Genomic DNA, 19,424 nt, shown 5'->3' on the forward strand with positions numbered 1-19,424 from the left:
TCTTAGCAGAATTACGTCCATACTATAGAATTGTATAGGATTGTTTAAAAAAACCCAATGCCACACCTTTAGAAAGGATCTTATGTCTATAGTAAATGTCATGGGTTGTTAAAGCAATAGTGATAAAATACGTAGGGGATACTAATGATCAAAGTTTTGGAATATTATAAATGAGAATTCTAGGCCACATGTTTTCCATGAACTGACTCCGTGTTTCAATAACATTGGAAATAGCCCATCTTAGCTTCTTTGCACATCAGAGAACTAGGGATTTTTCATATGAAATATAGATATTTAACAGAATTTTACAGGCAACATCCTTATGTTCTGAGTAGGTGTAAAAGGTATGGAGGGAGGAAAATGGGATAGGAAAATATGCATGCAAAGAGATACAGAAGTACTAATAAAGCAACCTCTCAGGTGCACTGGAAAGGGTGTTGTGGCCATGAAGAATGGTACAGAAGACTCCAGAAGAAGGCATTCAGCACAAAGAAAGGGGTAAGTGCATATGCTGTAACTATTGAAATGCTGGTTGTACTAAGATACGAAACGGGGTTCATCTTTTCAGTAGATAAATGGTCTAGAGCAGCTTCAGCCCAGAGAATAAGATCAGTCCATGTGAAGACTACTTGGGTGCAACAGTGTAAGAATTTAGATAAAGAACAGTGTCCTGTCCCTTTAAATGTTTGAGCGCTCTCCCCTCCCAAGTGCAAAACCTTGTCTTTGTTTCAGTTTTGCAGCCAGAACAATAAAGCAAGCACAGTGCACAGTTGTGTTTCTATTAGCTCCCTCTGTGTTTGTGTCTATCTCCTTCTCTGTTGGATCCAGAAATATAACATTCGATGACGAGGAATTTATATTCCAGGAGTGTCCAGTGCTCCCATTGATTGAACACGAAGAAGAAAAAGTATGTAAATAATACTGTGAAAAAGGGGACAAAGTTCACTTAGAGGCACAGGCTGTCAGACTGCTTTTCTTTGCTCCTGGGACACTGGGAACCAGCCAGCTAGAGGGGGCAAGTAGGTAAATAAAAAGGGAACAAAGGTTACAAGTTCTGCATATACTGCTAGAACTGTTCAAACAGAGCAGTGAAGGGGTAAACAGCCATCTTTGTTGACCATGTGGAAGCAGGCAGCCAGGCAAACAGCCTGCAGCCTGCACTGAGGGTCTACAGCCAGCAGAGGGAGACCAGACATGCCAAACCCACGAAAAAATGCAGAAATTGGACTTGTTTTTGGCTTAATTGGTTTGTGACTTGCTTGTTGCCTAGTTTTTGGCTTGTTGCTTCATTTTTTGATCACCTCCCTGCAAACGGGTGGGGGGGACAAGTAGGGCAAGGGGCAAGCAGGGGTAAGGGGGGAGAGAGTCGGGGTGCACAGTGGATCCACCACAGTCCCAGACTACACGCTGGGGGGATCTAGTCACATAGAGTGTTGTGGTTCTTAGGGATTGGCTTGTTTTGGTCTCATTTTGAAATGGGATTAGCTTGATGTTTGTCTTATTGTGAAAGTTGGGGTGCTTATTTACCGCGTGAAAGTTGGCAACTGTGATGGAGACCAAGTACAGCCAAAGGAAAAATTCTGCAGTTTGCCATGTAAGCACATGGCCAGCAGAGGGGGTACAAATAGTGCAGTAACAAATAAAAACAGTTTCCTTGTGGCAGGAGATGTCCAGGAGGCATGAAGGTCAACAGGAGAGCAGTGAAATGGCACTTTTTGTGGGCAATGTTGATGAGTTTGATGACAACTGTGAATCATGGGTGGTGTACCTCAAACATTTTGAGCAATTTGTAACCTGCAACGCCTTTCCAGATGGACAATGGGTTTCAACCTTGTTGATAATGATGAGTAAGAAGACATGGACTGCTGTGTGACCTATTATCTCCAACTGTGCCCGGCACTGCCACATATACCACAATTATTGCAGTTGTTCAGGGACATTTTTCTCCTATTCCATCAGTGATAGCAGAACGTATCAATTTCATCAACAACATCACAGAAGTGGGAAGTCAGTAGAACAGTTCGATGTTGTTCTCAAGAGGTTGTCAGAGCACCATCAGTTTGGACAAACAGTGAGTGATGCCCTGCGTGACCAGTTAGTCTCTGGATAATGCAGTGACCAGGTCCAGAAGACGTTATTCACTGTGTAAGTGCCTACATACAAAAAGGCTGTTGAAGTACAGTTGCAATGGAGACCACAGAGAAGGATTCTCTGGAATTTAATGTGAACCAAAAATTTCATTTCATGAATCACTGAGACAGAGGATCATGGGAACATAAGGAATTTTCGTGTGGTTGAAGTGCACAAACTACACATGCTGAAAAGGATTGCTGGGCATGCCAGGTTATTTGCAGAAAGTGCCAGAAGAAAGAACACATTGCTATGAGCCGTGGGAAAATTCAACGATCAGCAACACAGAGTAACTATAGATTCAAGAAAACATCTATGACAACTGAACCTAAGAAAGGACGGAAGTTGGAAATTCATAATCTGGAAGAAGACAAGAGCTCTAGTGACATTGACCAGGATTTAGCACGACACGTGTTATTGCAAGCTGGATTCAGAGATGGCATCTGGGTTACACCGTTGATTGAAGGAGTTCTTACAAGAATGGAACTTGATACTGGAGCTGCCGTCTCATTGGTTTCTGCATCTACCTATCAACAGACTTTGTCACAAGTTCCTCTGGAAGAAACATCCATGATTTTGAAGACTTATACTCCAGGTGAAAGTTCAGCTGGATGGACAATCATTTGTTTTACTCTTATGTGTGACTGAAGGAAAGTGTCCACCACTATTTGGCAGATTTTGGCTTGAGAAGCTCAAGGTGACTTTTATTGAGGCAATCACAAAAGCACCTAAAAATCTTCAGGAAATACTGGACAGGTACTCTAAAGTTTTTGAAAAAGAGCTTGAGCATTGTCTTTGTGAAAATTACTGATAAGTCTGACAGCCAGCCAAAGTATTGCAAGCCCAGACCTGTGCCTCTGCTCTGAAGCCTCAAGTGGAAGCTGATCTGGACCATTTAGTGAACATTGGAGTCTTGTCACTGGCTTCACATAGTGAGTGGGCTACACCCATTTTACCAGTGATCGAGACGGATAGCTCAGTCTGATTTTGGGGGGATTTCAAAGTGACATTGAATCCATTTTTTTTGTGCAGACCAATATCCATTACCTCATACTGAAGATTTGTTTGCTACTCTCAGTGGACGACAGTGTTTCAGTAAATTGGATTTGCTCAGTGCATACCTAAAAATGGAGATTGATCTGGCATCTTGCAAACATCTCACAGTCAACACACAAAAAGGCTTATTTTGTTACAACAGGTTGCCTTTTGGTATCACGTTGGCACCAATCCTGTTCCAGAAAGCCATGGATGAGATTCTGAAGGGAGTGAACAGAGTTGAAGTCTGGTAACTACTACGGTAAATTTCTACCTAATCTGGTAACAGTACTGGCACCTTGACATGAACCGTTACAAGCAAAGATAAAATAGAAATGGACTAAAGAGTATGAGTATACAGTTAAGGAAGCAAAGAAACTGCTAACATCAGCCAAAGTTCTTATGCACTTTGATGCTTTGCTACCATTACAATTGCCTTGTGATGGTTCACCCTCTATATAGTGGGTGCTGTTCCCACATTTTTCCTAATGGCATGGAGAAATCAATTGCATTTGCATCACAAACACTCACTACTCTTGAGAAGAACGATGCGCACACAGAGTGAAAAGCTCTCAGCATTATCTTTGGAATTTGGAAGGTCCATGCCTATCTGCATGGTAGATATTTTACCTTACTGATGGACCATTACCTGTTACTTTTGATTTTTGGACCAAAACATGGAATTCCATCATTAGCTGCTGTTCATATTCAACAATGGGCATTGCTACTTTCAGCTCATTCCTATACTATTCAATTCCACAAAGGGAAGCGTGGCAATGCTGATGGGCTGTCATATCTACCATGCCCAAGCTCCCATCAACCCAAAGAAACTTCAGACAAAATGTTCTATCTCAATTTGATGGATAGGTTATCCAGCACTGCTATGAGAGAAATGGATTTAGCATAACTTGGAGTTGACATAACCCGCAGTCATCTTCTATACTCAACCACCATAAGCTGGAAGCGAGGACACCACATAGTGAAAAGGAATTTGGCCTTGCTTAGGCAGACAAAAACAGCTGCAGCTGCCATGTTACTAACAAGGATAGATACAGTGTAATGACAGATTTATGGGAATGGAAGAGAGTGTGGATAATTGACCTTGAGTCTCTGTAAGTTTCTTACTGGGTGTCTGTAACTATAAGTTTCTTGCTGAAGTTGCTTTGCTGATAAGTAGAATAATGATTTATTATTTGCTGTTTCTAGGGAAATCATTAGCATATTAGGGGCCATTATGAGATATGTGCTTTTTTCTGGAGAAACCTATAAAGAGTTTAGTGGGAGTGTATACTTCGGAGAAGTCTGACTTTCTATGAGCTTGGAGTCTGACAGCTACCTCCCCAGCTGCTAGGAGAAAGACTGGTCACCGGAACCCTGCTGCTGTCACTCCATACCACCTCAGACTTTGGGTAATTATATTTTGGTTTGTCTAGACTTTTGCTGTAGTTTGATGTGTGCTTAGTACTCAATTAAAAAAAGGATTTTTGAGTGGAAGCACTCTTTTTTGTACCAATCATTTCTCAGAAGGAGGTGCTGTGTCCTCCATGGATTTCCTGACATTGCCTGGAAAACAGAGATTAGTTACCATAGCTTTGGGTTAAGACAATTCGGTAATGTTGCTTAGCAAAGATATCAACAAAAAACCCACTAAGGATGATGTGCTTTCTCTTGTGAGGGGAATGGTACTAGAAGGTACAGTGAGGATCAAAAGAAACCCCAGTTTACACAATTCATGTCACGTCAATGTGAATTATCTGTGAATAATGGTTGTGTCTTATGGGAAATGTGAGTGATCATTCCAAAATCACTTCAGTATCAGGTTTAGGAACCTCTTCCTGAAGGTCATTTTGGCATTGTGCAGATGAAGTCAATAGGCCTGGAGTCTTATCTTGTGGCCGCGGACTAACAAAGACATTGAGAGGAAGGCAAAGTGCTGTACTACATGTCAGCAAATTCAATATGATCCTGGCCCAGCTTGTCCACATCCTGGGTCATGGCCTCAGACTCTTTGGAAAGGTATTCACATGGACTTTGGTGGACCATTAGAAGGTTATATGGTTTTGGTTGTTGTCAATGCCCATTCAAAATGGCCAGAAGTTTTCAGAATGACTTCTGCTATAGCTACAAAGACACTTGGACATCTTCGTACCTTGTTTAGCAAATGTGGTTTACCATTACAGTTGGTGAGTGACAATGGACCTCAATTCTGTTCTGAAGGATTTCAGAGGTTCCTAGCTTCAAATGGAATTCAGCACATATGCTCTGCTCCATACCATCCTGCTGAACATGGAGTAGTGGAACACTTTGTACAAATACTAGAGCATACTTTAAAAGCTAACAAGTCTATTTTGAGACATCAGCAGAAACTGGACAATTTCTTGCTGGTATACAGGAACATATCACATGCTAGTACCCAGGAGTCACCTGCAACTCTTTCTTGACATGGTCTTTGCATACCTGTTGGGACCTGTTACATCCTGATATTGCCTCATGTGTTCAATGTGAGACTTGTCAATATTCTTTTCAAGTTGAAAACTTGGTGTGAGCTTGCAACTACAGTTGTGAAGTGAAATGGGTACCTGGAGAACTTGTAAAATGCACAGGATCTGTTTGGTTCATGGTAAAATTATCCAACAGCATTTTATGGAAATCATGAACCAGTTGCAGCCTTGACAAGTACCAGAGTTCAGGGACGTTCCAGTAGGACTTTCTGATCCTCCTATTGAACCACTTTTGTTACAACTCCTAATATCAACAATTTGGTGGAAGAATCTCTGGTACTGGATCCAGTTGATTCCATACTCAATCTAGCTGATTTCTTACTACCTACTGTTATTGTTTCTCAGGACATTGCCACACCACCATCACCACAATATCCCAAGACAGTGTGAAAACCAGTTGTGCACCTGAGCTTATAAATTGTTTAGCTAGTAAATTGCTGTTCCAGGGCAGAATAATCCCTTGCAATTCAAGTCCATCTGCAACTCTTAGTTAGGTCATATGGTGTTTATTGTTAGCCATGTAAATGATAATGTATATGTGTTTGGGAAGTGTTTTAAGGTAGGGTAGAAGAATGCGATATCCCATCCCTTTAAATATTTGAGCATTCTCCCCTCCCCCGTTCAAAATCTCACTTTCCTGTTAGTTTCAGTTTTGCAGCCAGAATAAAGTAAGCACAGCACACTGCTGTGTTTCTGTCAGCTCCCTCTGTGTCTGTGTCTAGCTCTTTCTCTGCTGGGTCCAGAAATATCACAGACAGAGTAGACATGTCCTCAGTAAATACACAAGCCTCTCCTTTCAGAGTGGTAGCCGTGTTTGTCTTTATCAGCAAAAACAACGAGGAGTCCTTGTGGCACCTTAGACACTAACACATTTATTTTGGTATAAGCTTTTGTGGGCTAAAACCCACTTCATCAGATGCATGGAGTGAAACAATCTCCATGCCTGTCATTTGTGGAATGCTGGGTACTTTCACTCCCATCTGCTCTCTGAGAGGTTTTGTATGGGTATTTTTCGGTTGAACATTTGACTTCTGTTTAGTCTCTCATCTCTTTTCCCCACAATGCCACCCTACTTTATTTCTCCCTGGCTATGTCTAGTGCTTTGGCTACTGCCTTAGGCATTAGAGTATGTGCACTAGTGATTTCTGCCCCTTTTCCTACAGTGCAAACCAGCACCTGCCCTCACTATGCACTGCAAAGCACATGGAGTATATGGCTGCATCACTCTATTTGTTTCTCCATTTAAAACAATGCAAGCCCCTACCTTAGAAGCTGAACTCTTTGGGCAAGTTCTCCATTTTATGACCACTCGACTTAGCTTGGAATAGGCAGTGCCAAATGCATTTCTGTCTTGGTTTCATAGCTTATGTCTATATTCATGTAAGGATGGATGGCTCTTGACCTCAGCCTGAGTAGCCTGGTTGTGTACTGGAGAGAAGAAGAGGGGGCGGGAGGGAAAGAAAGATTCTGAATTTCCAGGCCAAAGACATTACTGAAGCCCTAGAACTGATTTGCTCCCATTGCTTCTGGCCCCACTCCTCCTCTGGCTCATCCCTTCAAACCACGTTTGTCTGTGGCTCTCTACACCCTCAAAGGTTTGTCCCACGTTTGGGGACAGATCACCAACTGGTGTAAATCAGTGGAGTCACCCCAAGCTGAGGACCTGGCTGTTAGCACGTATCAAAGTGGCATAGTAGCAGAGATGCCCACCTCTTTGCCACGAGGTGAGAAGGTTGAGATCAGAAGGAAATCCCATTGGAAAGACTGTGGGACAGCAATAAAGAATTCTGTATAGCTTGAAGTATGATCCTTTACTTAACTCTGCCTTTGTATGCATATGGTGTGTGGGTGTGTGTGCACGCAAAGAAATGTGATTTTAAAAAAAATCAAATGCCATATGCAAATTTTCTTAAAATCTTACCACAAGGAGTTATAACTAGGGTGGATCATCAGGAAATCCTGGCTGCTTGGAAAAATAAACAGTTCTAGCAGCAGTGGTAAAAGGCTCACACGGCGATTTTTACGAGGTACGTGGTCATGCATATAACTCATTCATCATCTTGTCATGACAGAAGACTATCAGTAAAAGAAAGATGACTATGCAATGAGCAGACATTGCTGCTGCTAGTATACTAGACACACGTACACAGCAAGGGATACTATTTTCAGGATCATGTCATCCCGTCCACTTGCCCGGTTCTTTAACTTTTGTCTTTGTATTCCATGCTGTCAGCCTAATGACTGGTGTTTTCTTATTAAACCATCACATTGTAATGTACGGAAGTATCTTGAAGGATTGTATCACCATTTATGGATCTTTTAAAAAAAATTTTTAAATGCTTGCAAACCCAAGATAATGAACAATTACATCATGAAAGAGGAGGGAAAAATTGGCATTGCTCTCATTAGTGTCAGTTATAGCTAAACTCACAACAAGAGATCACAAAGTAAACTCCACCAGATCTTTAACCAGTTGTTAAAAGTGAAACACTAAAAAAATGTATCATATATAGAGCTGGGAACAAATGTCACAAAAATTCACTGAAAAATGCAATTATTTTGGTGCACCAACATTACTAGTGAATTCAGGTTAAACTCAGTGAATAGTTTTGGCTGAAAAAATGGATTTTTTAAAAGTCAAAATGGTTCTTTTCAGCCACTTTAAAAAGAAACATTTTGAGTTTTCATTTTGAAATGGTGCTTTTTTGTTTCTTAATTTATGTAACTTTTTAAAAAGGGTGAAGAAAAATACTTGAAAATGACTCAGAAGAAAAAAACCTAAAAAAGATCTTTTGGGGTTGAACAAACCATTTAATTAGACCAGAAACCATTTTTTTCTCTTTTTTTAAATTTTGGTGAGAAAAACTGAAAAAAAATTGAAACATTGTTTTTTGCCACCTGAACCAAAAAATCAGTTATGCGTTCAGCTCAAATTCAATGTATTATACTCATACATACATATATGTTTGTACACATACATCTTATGTGTGTGTGTAGATATTTATACATGTATACACACATATTTTACATATTAAAAATACGGGTGTGTACAAAGTACATAAATGAATATATATACACATATCACATGTATGCAAATTCATCAAATACCAACATTTAGTTTAGCGATATAGGTGATTCTATCAGCAAATATCTAGTCTATAATTGTTCTGTGTGTTCTGAGGAAAAAGGATCTTCTTCAGAAATACCAATATGCTAGCCAATCTTCAGTTAAAAACTGACCCGGAAGAAAAATTTGGTAGAGAGTTAAAAGCTTTATTCTGTAAAACAAAAATATGAGAAAGATGATCAGGATCAAAGAATGTGTGCATTCTCTTTTCTAATTTTATTTGGGAACATATACACGAGAGTAAACATCTTGCATTTACAGTATCTTACAGATGTCAAAAAGGATGTTCCAATCTATGACAGATGTGTTTGTTTGCAAATATGGCAGACCATAGTGAAATGCTGACACAGTGAAGTTGCAAATGGCCATATTTTGCTCCGTTATGTTAATGTAAGTCTGAGACAATACCACTGACTTTACTAGAGCTCCTCAGAGCAGATTTTGGTCCACAATTTTCCATATATGACATTATTGCTTATTTCCATGATTACATTGCCACAGGTTTTGGTTTTCCGAAGATGAGTCAGAATGACGGAGAGTTTAGTCTAAAATAACCCTCAGAAAAAAATGGAAGAAGGGAGTTTCACATCGGGAGAAAAGGGTTGCCTAATTTACTTGTATTAAAAAACACTACAGTATTACTCCACAGCAACGCTCCAGTAACATCACTACAAAGCCTTGCACATTTACTGCACTTACAAATAAACATAACAGCAGCAATAAATCCTGCAGAACACTGACACACAATGGTCTAGGTCTTTATGACAGAAACTTGTTGATTTCCTAAAATCTGAATAGGCAAGTAGGATTATCATTGTAATGTGCTGTATAGAAGTGGCTGTACTGACATTTTAATGTAAGTAAAAGTATTATGATTGCTACTGTAAGAGGTGGGAAGTGTGCGTATTCTATTAATACAGTTTCACATGATGAGTGTTCTCTGTTTTGGTCTTTCACGTCTATCATCTACTCTGAAATACCCAACTTTATTAGTAATATGCACCTAATAGCTTTTCATCCAGAATAGCAACATTCCCTGTTCTACATTTTTATTCTGCCTATGCTGGAGTTGATATATGCACAGGATAGTTTGTTTGTTTGTTTGGTCAGTCAATGAAAACCCAAAAACATTTGAAGACAATTTTAAATGAAAGTGAAGACATTTTTGTCTTCATAGAATTTTTTTCATGGAAATAAAATGCATTTCCTGACTAGCTCTCCCTCTAATATCTTTCCGTTAAAATATTTTTTTATATTTTTGAGAAAAAGTCATTTAAAAAAATCTACCATCTCTAACCTAGACACTTTCCCCAAAAGTTTTGGATAAATATGGCTCTGAATACCTAATGTTGGCACCAATTTTGAAGCTCTTATTCTGTATTATTGACTTATGTGCAAATTCCAGTTAAATTCACAGATAAACACTTCAGGCTATATTCAGCTCTGGCATGTGAAGCTATAATAGCAATAAAGTCAATGGAGTTATAGCAGGTCTGAATAACTACAATGTGCTTATACCAACAGAAAAGACCCGCCCACCAATTGTACCTGTGATTTAAAACTGTCTCCTCTTGAAACTTCTGCATTTCAGAATAGCAGCTTCTTTTGCGACCAAAAATGCTACAATTCTTGGCATATTTTATGACCCTTTTATGCCCTAACCATTGTATTTAGCCTTCTCTCAGTAAGTAACACTGCTTCTGGAGAGAGCAGACTGGATAATACACTAGAAAATGTACCAACGCACAAGCCTGGGGGTGAACTAGCTGATCTAATAGATTGTTTTCCATCTCTAATTTGTATGGGTTAAAACCACAGCTGCTGCACGGCAGGTGTACTGGGAGGTTCAGGGGAACAGGTGAGAGGGCACAAGAATTCACTTTCTTGTACAAAACGCATCCAAAAAGCAGTGTCTGCTTGTGTAATAACCTCACTTACAGGAGGAACCCCAGACCATCAGCACTAAAACTGGAATCACCACTGCGTGAGCTAAGGGAGTAACTCTTCAAGCTGGGAGCACTAATTGACACCGTTTGTATGTGAACCAGCTACTAAATGAAACAAAAATCTATGCCAGGATAGGTTACACTAGCACTGTCAGCCATACTCCTCTCCCACATGGTGTATCCCAGAGACCACTCTGAGGGGAGCCCAAACTATACCTTGGCAAAGTTGTAGCAAGGACTGCAAATGGGTGCGCTTGTAGGCATTGTGCCAGCTATCGAACTCATAATGCCACCAGTCATTGTCATGGGGGAAATGCAGCGTCTCCCGAGACCAGCCCAACTCCACTTCTAGTAATCTTACAGTGGCCTGTGAGTCCATGCAAAATGCATAAATTAAATCTCTGTCAAGCCTTTGGAACATTTTCAGGACATCAAAACATAAAGCTGCCACTTACATGTCGTGTTTTGTCAATGAGTTCCATGTAATTAATGCATTATTATTATGTTTTATTGTTTTCTGTGGTGGTACAATCCTGACTGGGCCTTCGGATGCAATCTCCATTGTGCTGAGCACTGAAAACCACAGGAAGATGCAACCCATGGCCTGAGGAGTTTACATTCTAATTTGGTTCAAGATGTAACAGGGGAATGTGATGCACACCAGGAAGGGAAGGGTGGTGAGAGCATGAGGGTAGCTATAAGATCATGTCATTACATATGTTAGTTTTTGCACAACTTGACAGTTCCAAATAATCAGAATTTAAAAAAATAAATAAACATGTCATCATCAAAATTCAGATGCAGGATGCTGGATGAGTGGTATTGCTACTTAGCATTAAGAAGCGGATTGCTGTAACTATTTAACTTGCCAAAAGAGTTATTTTGAACAAAAGGAAATCTGCAATTCCTTCCTCACACACAGACTGCCATAGTGAGCTCTCTACCACTGCATTAATGGGAAAAATGATTCTGCCTAATAGAAACACTTGGAAAACATATGAGGATGTCTGGTCACAAATGAAACTGTTTGCAGTTTATATGTATTAGTCCCCGATACTCACAGGTTATGTTCTCACTTATTTATCTATTTAGTCACTTTCATCATCGATACTCTGCATGACCTCTAAGGATTCAGATTTTGTATTTGTTATTAGATTTTTTGTTTTGTTTTTTCCAGATTTTGCAAATAATGAACATTGACTTTTGTTATTGATATGCTATTTCCATCTTGCCCGTGTATTTATATATGCTTTGTTTCATTATGTGTTTATATTTCATATGAAAACAATAAAGTTAAAAAAATTCAGCTGCTGAGCCGTTTATTTTAGCACTTCGGAATCACCTTCTTTACATGAAGCATTAACTATAAATGCATTTTAATGTTATTGTATTGATAAATGTTAAGCATCATGGAACACTACATATTTGAAACTGTGAGCAATGACAATCTTCCAATGAATCCTTTGCTATCAAATGCGCATCGAGGAGCATTTTATCACCAAATTGTACGGGGAATGAGCCCTTGTGCTTTTGTGCTAATGTGCCAATTTTTTTCTCCCCAAAGGTGGATCTGTTTGGATGTAATATGGCTATCTCTAAAGGTGAGCACATGTTTTTAAATTCAGGTGAGCAACACTTTGAAATGATTGTGTGGGGGGAGAATGGAAATAGGTGGGCCACTGACTGGCTTTTTTTAAGATTGTAATTTCTTGTCTTTGTCTTTCCTTTCATGCAGGTTATAAGAAGAAATGAATTTTAGGGAAAAGGGACATTCAATGGAAAGGAATCCTCTAAATATTTTTAAGCTCATAACACCTGCTGTTTCTGCCAAGATGATTTCTGGTAGGAAAACATATTCAGTCACCATGTAATCACGGCTACTAATTAGTTTGGAGTGTTCAAACTTTGCCCAGCCAAAGACAGCTCTGATGGCATATGTGTAGGCTATGGCTGCACCTAATTCACATAAAAATGAACAGATTTACAGCTGCTGACATCTGTACTTCAGAAGTGAGATCTTCAAAGAATACACAATGCTTCACCTTGATACAAGCTGTCTTGTCTAGCTGCTCAGACTAAAATGGAGCATTGGATATCAGAACCTGTATATTCTGTATTAAAGAGATGGGTAGATGAATGCTACATTGTGGAATACCAAGGGCATTTTTCAGCCTATCTGCCCACTCCTGAATTACTCAGTTGTGAATGAGAGAGGCAAGGTGGGTGAAGTATTAGCTTTTATTGGACCAACTTCTGTTTGTGTAAGCTCGAAAGCTTGTCTCTCTCACCAACAGAAGCTGGTCCAACAAAAGACATTGCCTCTCCCACCTCGTCTCCCTGATATCCTTGGAATAACACAGCTACAACAACACTGCATACAAACAGTTGTGAATGGCAAGCAAACAATCGGTGTACAACCAACAATCTTGGATACATAAAAATAAAGGGATCATGGACCAATGATTGAAAATAAAAACACCTCTATGCCGAGACAATTTTCTAAGGGCCTACTCTCAATTCAATTTATGTAACCCTGACAAAAAGTTAATAAAGTAATGGTCCTACCTTTATAGCTGCGATTACATTGAACATAAAATCATATGGAGATTATGCTTTGCATTGGCAGTTATATTCAGCTATTACTTGCCCACTCTGGTTTCTTTAATTAGATCCATATCAGAATATTTATTCTAGGAAACAGGGCATTGGCAATTATTGAGCAAAGCCCCAAAAGTAGTTTCATATCATCATTCGCTGGGAGTCAAAAGAGTTGAAATAAGCTCGTTTATATTTCACCTGTATAACAGGACTTGCCCTTCCATTAATCAGAAAGAAGAATTACTTTTTGAAGGTGATTAAGTCACTCTGAACTCTTTACATTGCAATCTTCTTGATAGTCACAGCTTTTAAAAATGTGGGATTACCGAAGAGAACAGTGTCACAAAGCCACGTTTCTGCATCCCCCACACCCAGATCTGAAATAGCTCAAAGATGGTACTGCAGAAGCCACTTCCCAAAGGTTCTATAATTTGTTCCATAATAATATGACATTATCAAGGCTATTTTTCTACCGCTGATTAACTCTACATGTGCTTGACTGATAGGATGTTTCATTGCATCACGTCCACCAGGAAAAAAATAGCTTACATCTAATTGGATTTCTCTTGGATTGATGATTTGCTTGAGCTGCCATCTACTGAATGATTTTCCATTAGATATCCAAACACAACTTGTATAGATAAGCAACAGGAGTATGTGTGATAAATTCACATGTAGTCACAATAGCGAACAGGTACCAGAGATAGGCTTTTAACTAAAACTGGATGAATACTGCAACACAGAACACAACACTTGTTTCAATAAAACTGAATTCGCCTGAAGGGATATACAATCCTTTTTAATGTATGCCCTAAGAATCATTTTGGAGGAATTCGATAGCCTGTGTTACACAGGAGGTCAGACTAGATGGTCACAATGGTCCCCTCTGGCCTTGGAATCTATTAATCTTACTTTTCAATTTTTGTCTGCAAAAACATTTACAGGAATAGACAGTGTGGTATATGTAAGTGTGTGTTTTACATACACACTTAGGGTTTATTTTACATACATGTACAAATCTGTCAAATATATACATTATAGAGGGAGCTCTTAATGACCCCTATATTTAGATAACCTAACAATTTCTATAGTCAGAGCTAAGATTAGACCCCAAGAGGGATTTGTGGGATGAAATCCTGACCCTGTTAAAGTCAGTAGGAATGTTACCATTGATTTCAGTGGGGCCAGACTTTCACCTTGGTTCCCAGTCCTGTGCTCAAACCACTAGACTTTTTTCTCTTTGTTCTCTCATGTTTTCTCACACAGCACAGGATGGCTCCACATGCAGTGGTTCCTGCTGGTTCCCGCTAACACTTATGCTGATCCCCTTATAGTTTCCCTCCTGGTAACACTGCTTTGAATTGGATCTGCTTTTGAATGTCCTTATGAGGCTCTGCCATCTCTCTAAGCTAAATTCAAACTTACTTAAGTGTTATGGGCCCCAATTATGAATTTCCTCAAATCACTGTCCTGGAAGCTGAGCACATTCCCAGCTGCTAATCAGATATGAACATTGTAAGAAAGGTTCTTTGCACAAAGAAAGCAGGCAAAAGGTTTGAAAGACCTCACATAGCCAGTGTAACATCATCTGCACTATAACATTCAAAGCCAACTTCTTCCTGAACACTGTGTATCATAAGAAACTCTCTGAAATGACAGACTTAATCTATAATATACATTGAAAGATTCACGAAGCAGGAATAAAAGATGCCTTTCTGCAGTGAGCCACCAATCTCAGGACCCACAGCAAGTTTAAACAAGAACATTCTCACTTCTTAAGAATGTGAAGTAATCTAAAAACACAGAGTAATTTCATTTCCTATATAAATATATTTTATTGAGCTGAAGTAGTTTATATTTCTTATTTGCTTACTGTGGGCAGGGGGGAAGATGAGGGGTTGAAAGGCATTTACATCTTTATTTTTTTTTAAGAGAAAGCATTTTGATATCACATATTTGATATCACTTATTTTACAATACACATTTTTTTCCATCAGAAGGAAAATAATGTATTAATTTAGGCCAAAATTTTCTAACTTGAGTGCTTAAAGTTAGACACCTTCAATAAGTGACCAGATTTTCAAAGGTGAGGAACTCCCATTGACTTCTATGACCATATGTATATCATGTCAAATTCTACATCATAGGAACATAGGAATTGCCCTGCTGGATCAGAACCAAGGTCCTTCTAGTCTAGTTTCCTGTCTCCAACAAGTACCAAATTCTTGTATCCAAACTGAGATTTCCATTACAGAAGGCAGCATTTTGCCCTCAACTCAGTTCAGCAGATGCCAATTCATGTATTCTACTAATATTTTACGTGTGTAATCCCTACTTGCTTGGAGTGGCATTCTGTCCCCTTCTAGTGGTGGCTAGGCCAGCTAGAGATTGATAAGCCTGCTACAGCCTTAGCTAAGAGAGACATGTCTTTTAGCTCATGCAGCAGAAGCTCATGCGTTAAGCTCCAGACGTCTCAGGTTTGATCCCCACTGCCAACTCCCCTCTGTGGGTCAGCATTACACATGGTTGAAAATGTATGTCATCCAGATAAAGCTCAAGTAATCTGGTTTCAAGTGTGCTGGGGTTGCTGTGTATATAAGAATCCACTCTAGCTTTGGGCCAAGGCACAGGGCTGAAGCCCAGGGTACAGAATCTTGGACAGTGATTAGAGCCCTCTCCCCACATCAATTGTATAAGGCATAGGGTATGGGATCTTCAAAACTGTGGTTACAGTCACTCCTCTCCGAGCCCTTGCTGTTGCTGCTCTCCACACTAGTATGTCCAAAGCCACAGAATAGACTAACCCTTCCCTTGTGTAAGAAGTGCAGAGACCCCTTTGAGCTGTCACTCCACTTGATTACACTTGCAGAAGGTGAAGCTAAAAGTAGTCTGAGAGGTCTTCATAGATTTTAAGGCCAGAAGAAACTATTAGTTCAAGACGATTAGATGGTGCATGGGCTTTCCGCACAGGTGGGCCTGATTCTCACTTAGTGGAATTTTTGCCCACTTTAATGCCCATTTACATCACTGGACCGGTGTACCAAGGCCTGGATGTATATGAGAATCCAGAGGTGAGTTTCAACCTGTGAATATAAGTCCCATGGGCATGAAATAAAGATTTCCTCAAAGATTTCAGTAGCTGGTGCGCAAAGTGAAAAGCCACATACTGCACAGTACATACTCTACAGCATCAGCCATCACACTGTTCCTGAATTAAAAACAGAATTAATCCTTTAACATAGCTTCTTCGTCTACTGCAAAGAAAGAATGTGGGGCCTGATTCTTATCTCACAATGGAATAAATTAAGAGTAACTCCACTGAAACTAATGGGGTTATATTTATGTAAAGCCCTTAAAAGATCAGACTCATACACTAGGATTCCAAAGTTTTTGTTATGATTACCAATATGAGTAATGAATATAGCATGTAAAATCTATCATTATATCTACATACTACTCTACAAATATTTTGCTGTAGTTTTATATTCTGAATATAAAATTGGTAATAAAAGGAATTGAAAAGAAAGGAGAATTCATGTTCTAAGGGCAGAGTCCTGATATTTTGTGATGGTATTTAAGACAGCTTAGATAGATGGTTATTTTACAGTGCAATAATACAACACAACTTCATTTTGTATAGCATTCTTCATACAAACTGGATCCCAAAACACATTACAGAATTAAATAATATAAAGCCGCAGAGAGAAGATGCTATATATTTCAGAAAACAATAGTGTAAAACCAGAATCTTCTTTTCAGTAAAATAAGTGACAGCTCGATGTGATTCATGTTCTGATATATTACAGTCATATTTCACATAGGATTTTGATAAGTAACATTACCTTGTAAATATTTCACAGCTGAATATAATACATGGCACAGTGTAATGTGGTTTAATCTCAAATTATATAAAAATAAATCTACAAGATTACTATCACGTGTGTTTGAAGATTTAAAACAATGGTGAATTATGATAAGAGACCATAATCTGTCATAGATTTATCAATGAATGAGTAGCTGGGTCTTGCTCTGTAACATGTGAATAATTGAAAGGTCTCCAAACTAAAATAATAAACTGCATGGCTAAAATAAACCCATATACTTTCCAGCTTTTCCATTCCAAATGGCACAGAGATTTCAAGACCCACTGCTTGTTTTAAATATCATTGTACATGAATCTTCATTTTATTTTGAGTAGGCATGCAAGGCCCATGTGACTTACTCTCTTAAAGCCTGGGCTTGTCCCACTGAAATCAATGTCAAGACTCCCACTGACATTAGGGATTATGGGTTCGTTTCTAGGATCCAATTACCCAAGCATGGCCAGATGTAGTGCTTACTACTTGGTGTAGTTCCATTGACTCCAGGAACTAGAGTTGGATCTGAACCAAAACCCAAGAACTGAACATCCTTGGATTCTGTTTGAAAACTGGTTCCAAATTTTGTGGCCTGATCCTACCTGTAGTAGAAACTTGATTGTCCTCTATCCATGTGAACTAACAGCTGCATAGGGCTCTCTTATCCCCTTTGTCCTTAAGCTTTCCCATTGTCTCTGGTAATGCCTGAGATAGCTAAATAACTTTACCTCAGTGTCTACTACAGTATTCTAGGTATTCCCAATAGTAAATATAGATAAGTTTTGGTAAAACAGCAAATACTGAGGAAAATGTAGCTATTTATTCACGGAATAATTAGCAATCTTTTAAAGGATAACCACTATATAAAGGTATGAGCTCCAAACACTTGCTGCCAGGCATACTGTTTATTCAGTGAGAAGTCAGATATATAGATTCTTGAAGGAAAAAGCAGAGTCAGTACTGCAGAATCACAGAGCCAGTATTCACCACGCCAGAGCTCAAACCAGAGCTTGATTCTATGGCTCACTTAAGCACATGGTTAAATCCAATCTTATTCAACAAAAACACACACATGCTTAATTTAAGCAGGTGCTTACAGAATAACTGAATAAGGATGCTTTCCTGAATCAGGACTTAAGAAGACACTCTTCCAGTTGGCTAACGTAGAATTAGTATAATAACAAAAATAGGTATTTACTTGGCTTTCAAGCTGCAGGTACTCTTATGACAATATGATAGAGACAGGAAAAAGTGTGAATAAAGAAGATCAAAATAGATGAGTGGGATTTTTAAAATCACCTAAGGGCCAGATTTTCAATAGGAGTTAGATGCCTAAATACCTTTAAAAATCTGGTCCTAACTGCCATATGATCACATGCCCCATTGACTTTTAAGCAGACTTGTTTTCCTGAGAAAAGATCCATACTAGAAACCTTTGCTTGCATAGCTATTTCAGTTAAGGAGTGACATTTTTACAATTATGCATTGCTGGAAAAGCCCCAGTGCAAAAGCAGTTATAGTGGCTAAAAGTGCTTTTGCCAGAATAGCTTATTTTGCTTACAATATTGGTAAACGTTTCTATTGTAGACTAGACCTAAGTCATCTAGGTGCTTTAGACAATCCTATCCAAAGATACTAAATCAATGAATTTAAGCCCCTCCCCCATACAAACAAAAATCCTCTAAAAAGCTGGATTTTCAGAAGTGTTCAGTATTCCCTAATTCTGCTCTTACTGAAGACAGTCGTAAAATGCCCACTGATTTCTAAGGAACAGAGTTAGCTTAGGGATGAGCACTTTCGAAAATCCACCCTTCCCCCACTGCTGACCTTAGGGGAATCCTGAAAACTGAGCAGAAAGAATCCAGATGCCAAATTTCTTCATATTCATTTCAGCTTCTACATGAATACATTACCTTAGTCATTTAACCTAAACTAATCTGCAGTAAAACCTGTTGTGGCTTCACTTAGCAAGTAACCACTTCAGCAAACCGCTGCCTTATTGTATACAAAGCAGTCATTGCTTTCATTGATCTTTTAAATGTCTGAAACCTCCAGCCTCCCTTGTGATAATTAAATCAAAATTGATTGTTTCAACTGAGTATTTTATTTGATTAGTTCTTAAATGTAAGTTGTTTTACAATAGATTTTACTGTAAGCTGACACTGTTCTTTCATGTACTTCCCTTTCCACTCTGCTTAAGGTTGCATTTTTAAAAGGGTCACAAAACAGA

General features: G+C 39.0%; 1 protein-coding gene and 1 long non-coding RNA gene across 6 annotated transcripts in view; one reads left to right on the plus strand and one right to left on the minus strand.

Annotated features, from left to right (window-relative positions):
• Nucleotides 1–19,424, minus strand: part of GRM5 (glutamate metabotropic receptor 5) — a 322,105-nt gene that overhangs the window by 70,835 nt on the left and 231,846 nt on the right. The window lies entirely within an intron of this gene.
• LOC140908861 (uncharacterized) lies at nt 749–16,714 on the plus strand. 2 transcript variants are annotated; one of them, XR_012157994.2, is made up of 4 exons: nt 749–907; nt 4,372–4,574; nt 12,304–12,364; nt 12,475–16,714. It is a non-coding gene; the product is annotated as an uncharacterized LOC140908861 (long non-coding RNA). The 2 variants fall into 2 exon arrangements; XR_012157992.2 differs by lacking the exon at nt 4,372–4,574 and having other exon boundaries at nt 12,304–12,340.

Source organism: Lepidochelys kempii, chromosome 1, assembly GCF_965140285.1.
Source record: "Lepidochelys kempii isolate rLepKem1 chromosome 1, rLepKem1.hap1, whole genome shotgun sequence".
Taxonomy (NCBI): domain Eukaryota; kingdom Metazoa; phylum Chordata; order Testudines; family Cheloniidae; genus Lepidochelys; species Lepidochelys kempii.